General features: G+C 42.1%; 1 pseudogene; it reads left to right on the top strand.

Annotated features, from left to right (window-relative positions):
• Window positions 1–256: 256 nt before the first annotated feature.
• LOC148012659 (uncharacterized) lies at window positions 257–1,267 on the top strand (annotated as a pseudogene).
• The last annotated feature ends 4,600 nt before the right edge of the window (window positions 1,268–5,867 follow it).

The raw sequence follows: 5,867 nt of genomic DNA, 5'->3' as shown, positions 1-5,867 counted from the left end.
ATATTGATTTCCTTATTATTTGACCACACTTATAGCTACAACATTCATTTCCTACAAAAACAGAGTTTGGTGTGCTTATGGTCCTAAGGACACTCGAAATGTGGAGGTTTTATGTCCTAATGACATCTTGACCAGTCAAGGACAACCAAGAAAACTCCGACCATGCAAAACAATGGGTATCTATTTCAGATTACTTTTTTATATTTTCATTTTTATACATATTTTAAATAGTTGTATTATGTGTGTGTTGCAAGATATGTGGATACGTGCAACACGTACACTTCCACATTCCGGTCAAGACACCAATGGTGCTATAGAGGCATACCATGGCACTTTAAAGTACAAATTCTTAGGTAGCTCAAAGAGATTGATTGGCAAATGAGTGGATTGGCTCCTTCATAAATTGACAAGTTCAGCTCTTCCATATTATTGGTATGTGCAAGCTATGAAAGAAAGTGGATTTGTGAGAAACAACAACATTGAAAAGATAGTGGCCAACTCATATGAGAGGGCTTTGAAGATTCCAGCCGAGTATTTTAGATTTGAAATGAATGGTGCAAGGGCTTCATGTGCGTATGTAAGAAGCGTGTCTTAAGACACTATTGAATACACAGTTTATAATGCGGATTGTCAATGGGCATGTTGTACATGCAAGTGGATAGAGTTGGGGAACATATGTAAGCATCAAATCAAGGTGCTACTTCTTATAGGGGTACCGAATACTACAGTGGTGGCACAATGAATGGACTTATATAAAGGCATGGAACCAAGAGGAAAATATAAAGGACGTATAAGTAACTCTCATGTGATACATGATGAGGTTGCACATGATCCTTACACGCCAACCACGCTACTGGATGTGGATAATCTCCAAGACATGGATACAACTATGATTAATATCTCCCATGAAGACACCCACCCATCCACAACATTGCAACATCTATGCCACAATGTATTTGATTTGGTGGGGGGTGACATGGAGCTTATTTCTAAGGTGTGTTCTTCTATAGAAGATGTTGAGCCAACTTCGAGCTCTCAAAGCTCGTAGAGAAGATATGTGTAGTACACAAGCTTTTGTGCCCACCAATGATGGATTTGGAAATACCATACAACGAGCTAAGCCTTTCATTGAAAACGGCTAACTAAAAGAAGAGTTTCTAGATTGGTAGAATCACCCACAACATCATCATTCATGGCTCAACCCAAAAGCAAACGGCCCTCAATGCAAGAGAAGCTTGATGCTAGAGCCAAGAAAGAAGATGAATAAGCCCATGCCTCCAGATAGGAGGAATGCTACATTGTTATATTCTTAAGGTACTCTTATTAAATTGTGAAATATTTGAGCTTTTATTCTCTACGTCTTTAAGCATGTGTATTGGCCCTATCAAGTTTTAATGAATTATATATATATATATATATATATATATATATATATAAGAGAGAGGGAAGAGAGAAGGGAGATGTAGAATGTATGCAAGAGAGGGAGAGAGAGAATTTTGAGTTGTGCATGCATGCATGTGTGTGCGTGAAGTAAGCTTAAAAAGAGAGAGAGAGAGAGGGGGGGGGAATTTGAGTGTGAGAGAATGAGTGAATGAGTGAATGAGAGTAAGACAAAGTAATATTGAGTGAGAGAGGGGGAGGAAATTTTGAGTGTGAGAGAATGAGTGAATGAGAGTAAGACAAAGTAATATTGAATGAAAGTAATATTTGACGCTAGCATTTTCATTGAACTTGCAACGTGATCTCTCTCGCTCTCTTTCGCTCTCTCTCAAAAACGTTTGTGAAAAAGGCCGCGCTTGGGTTTTCCCTTATTTACCCCCTTTGCCTAAGTTCCATAAGTTGCTTCCCCCCAAAGTCACACATCATGTCAGTTGCAAAATAGACTTAACAAGTTCTACTCCTAACTTAACCACAAAGTTTAGTTCTCAATACTTAAAACTTCTTGTAAAATATGTCAATGTATTGATTAAATCACCCATAATCATATCTCGTTATGTCCTATAGCTAGTGTATAAAACTTTACAAGGTACGGATAATCATCTACTTTGAGATCTTAGACCAAAATTCTTGTATTACAACGCATCTATCTCCATGTTTAAAAGTACGTGTATCTTTGCGGGAACAACATTTTGAAATATGTGCGTGAGAATCCATGTTTGCCTTGACATTTACTACCATGCTCGAAGACTCGAGAAAATAGTCATTTACAGAGCATTTATCTACGTGGGAAAGTTGTGAGGAATTCAACAATGATGAAAACCCCAAATTGTAGTCTAAGCAAGGATGACAAACCATGATATCTTAACCTAGAAATCTCAACTATGACAGCTACTTCTTTCTCCGACTGCTAAGGATAAAGAAATAGATAACAATGGAAAAGGGAAAGGAATAACACAACCATTGAATAATGAAGCTTCATGAATCATTGGTGAAGAGAAAAGAACCAACATAAAGCATATCTTTTTTGCAAAGTAATAATGCAACTATTGACTAATAAAGCTTCATGAATCATTGGTGAAGAGAAAAGAACCAACATAAAGCATATATTTTCTATCTATCAAAGAAGAAGTGGCAAAGAAGAAAAGTAAGAGCTCCTCATATGTGTGGATTGAGGTTTCCCATCTTATGAAATATCAATCAATTTTTCTTAAGTTTCTTGAATCGAGTCTTCCAAATAGTATATTTGGATGCAATTTGTAGTAGAAGGGTTTAAAAAATACAGCACATCTAGTCTCATATTTTTGGTTGAGATAAACAAATTTTTCCATGTGAGTTTGAACACAGTTGATATAGTGAGAATGCACTATTAGTTGCATATATAAACATATAATAGAGCTATATAGTTTTATGACAGTACATGGGTTTTGCAAGGCACATTAAGTGATTAGAGAAGATGTCTACATCTTGAGATGCTAGGTCCCCTCCACATCCTTAAGCCTTCTTATTGTCTAGTGATATATAGATGACAAAACTTTACATCTATACTATTAGTTAACGAAAGGTGGGGGGCGGGTGCCACGTGGCAGCCCCCACCTCCCCCACCTTGAGCCGGGCGGATAAGGAGACAGCAAGGTAGGGCACAGGGTCGCCACCTTGGCCAGGTAGGGTCGCAAGGTGTAGGGCCGCTGGGCAGGGCAGAAAGGCCATTGGGCAGGGCCCCCCGCAGAGCTGCTTAGGAGTTGCAGGGCACTCAGCCACCGTCCCGGGCCACCCAAGAGCCACAGTTGAGCGCTGTGCCGCCATAGGCCGAGCCCCGCCGTCGGGATGCCTAGGACCTGCCCAAGGTCGCTGTCGTAGGGCGGTAGGGCGGCATAGCCACAGGGGCCACCATGCTGCCATCGGGCCGCCGCCGTAGGGCTGCAGGGCCGCCAAAGTTGTCGTCGAGGTCACCGCCAAGGCTGCTGCAGTCGCCATCGCCGTCATAGACTCGCCCAACAGCTGCGCAGGAGGGAGAGAGAGTGTGTGTGTGCAGGAGGGAGAGAGTGTGTGTGTGTGTGTGCATGTGTGTGAGGTGGAGAGTGTGTGTGTGAGTGAGGTGGAGAGAGAGAGTGTATGTGTGTGAGGTGAGAGAGAGGGAGAGGCATTTAGTGAGAGAGGTGGAGAGAGAGTGTGTGAGGTAAGAGAGAGTATGTATGTGTGTGTGCATGTGTGTGAGAGAGGGGAGTGAGAGGTGGGTGAGAAGGAGAGGGGTTAGTGAGAGTGTGTGTGTGTACTGTGTGTGAGGTGGAGAGAGAGGGGGAGCTCGGTGAGAGAGAGAGAGAGAGAGAGTGTGTGTGTGTGTGTGAGTAGGAGAGAGGGAGTGTATGAGAGAGAGGGGGTGGTGAGAGGTTAGAGAGAGAGTGTGTGCGAGGTGAAGAGAGAGAGAAGGGTTGGTAAGAGAGAGAGGGAGAGAGTGCATGTGTGTGAGAGGGAGAGGGAGGTGGTGAGAGGTTAGAGGGAGAAGGAGAGAGATTGGTTAGAGAGAGGGGGGGATAGGTTAGTTGGAGGGAGAGAGACAAAGGGTTAGTGAGAGTGTGTGTGGGTGAGGTGGAGAGAGAGGGGAGAGGTTGGTGAGAGAGTGTGTATGGGGGAGTAGTGAGAGGGAGAGAGGGGGTAGGTTAGTTGGAGAGAGAGAGAGGTGGTTGGTTAGAGAGAGAGGGGTTTATTAGAGAGAGGGAGAGGGGTTAGGGAAGGAGAGAGAGTGGGTGAGGTTTGGTATTATTTATTTATATTGGTTTTTTTTATAGTGGTTTACTTATTAATCTTTGGTGTTTCTAGTTATGTGTTTGTAAACATACAGGATTTGCTTGTGAGGCTTGGTCTTTTGGGCAGTTTTTGACGGCTATTATCCAAGTTGTTGATCTCTCTCTCTCTCTTCTAGGTTGTAATTTTGTTCTATTCTATTTATTAGTTTATTTGTTGTTGATTAGGAGAGAGAGAGAGAGAGAGAGAGAGAGAGAGAGAGAGAGAGAGAGTAAATTAGTTATGTTAGTTAGTTAATTAAGTAGGGGGAGAAAGAGATGGAGAGAGATAGTAAGTTAGGTAGTTAGGTAGAGAGAGAGAGAGAATGGTTAACACGTGCTTCTTCTTATTCTCTTCTCTCTCTCCTCACCTCTCTCTTCTTCTCCTCCTTATTCTTCTCTCTCTCTCTCTCTCCTTCATCTTCTTCTCTCTTTCTTCTTCTTCTCTCACCTCTCTCTCTCTCCTTCATCTTCTTCTCTCTCTCTTCTTCTTCTCTCACCTCTCTCTCTCTTTTTCATCTTCTTCTCTCTCTCTTCTTCTTCGTCTTCTCTCTCTCTCCCTCTTCTTATTTGTCTTCTCTCTCTCTCTCCTCTATCTCTCTCTTCTTTTTCTTCTTCATCTTCTCTCTCTCTCTTCTCCTCTCTCTCTTCTTCTTCTTCTTCCTCTTCCCTTACCTCTCTCTCTCTCTCTCTCTCTCTCTCTCTCTCTCTCTCTCTCTCTCTCTCTCTCTCTCTCTCTCTCTCTCTCTCTCTCTCTCTCTCTCTCTCTCTCTCTCTCTCTTTGGGAAATGTATACAGCAGTTCATGGCGATTCTTGAATGGTTTTATCAAGATAGTGGTTTGACAATGAATGTATCAAAAACAAAGCTAATGGTTGTGCGCACCAAGCAATCAAAAACCCCATCAAAAGTACATTATGCGGGACAGTCTATAAAGGTAGTATCTACTTTCAAATACTTGGGGATTGAGATACCTACAGACCACAAATGGCATACATGTGTGGAGCGACGATTAGCGGCAGGGAAAAGCAAGTATTATCACTTTGAAAATTATTGCATGCATACATATACTAAATGCTGAAAATACGATGTAGGATTTCTGTTGCATATGTTCTACAGACGGTATTATATGGAGTGGAAGTGTGGAGGGGGAGTATCTCCTCATCTGTATGGAACGACATTGAAAAGCTGCAAAAAGCTTTTATTCGTAGACATTGGGGCATCAAAAGCACTACACCATATGTACTTATGCTTTTGGAAACTAGCCATCGACCAATTGAGGTACATGCTATGATCTAAGTACTGAGATATGCCACCCAAGTATGTCAAATGGATGACACTAGGCTCCCCAAACGGGCATGGGATGCTAGCACACACCTACAAAAAATGTGAAAAAGTAAAGTGCTTTCAATATGATGGGTGCTGGATATGCAAAAATGGTTTAAAGGGTGGGGAGTGAATAGGTATCTAGATATGGCATCCAAAGTTATATGCATGGACACATTTCAACCAGACCTCTTACGAGCGTATCAATCAAAACATCAAAGCAAGGGAGCAAATGGCAAGCTTGCTTATTACAATATGCATATCTATCCTTCATATTGGGAATCCTACATGCAGGCAGAGGCACACACACAGCCATACATAG

This window comes from Lygodium microphyllum, chromosome 27 (genome assembly GCF_053477565.2).
Source record: "Lygodium microphyllum isolate KBCC chromosome 27, Lygodium_microphyllum_v1.1.10, whole genome shotgun sequence".
NCBI classification, from domain to species: Eukaryota; Viridiplantae; Streptophyta; class Polypodiopsida; order Schizaeales; family Lygodiaceae; genus Lygodium; species Lygodium microphyllum.
Note: the sequence above shows the minus strand (reverse complement) of the source record. Positions and strands in the feature narration are given on the sequence as shown.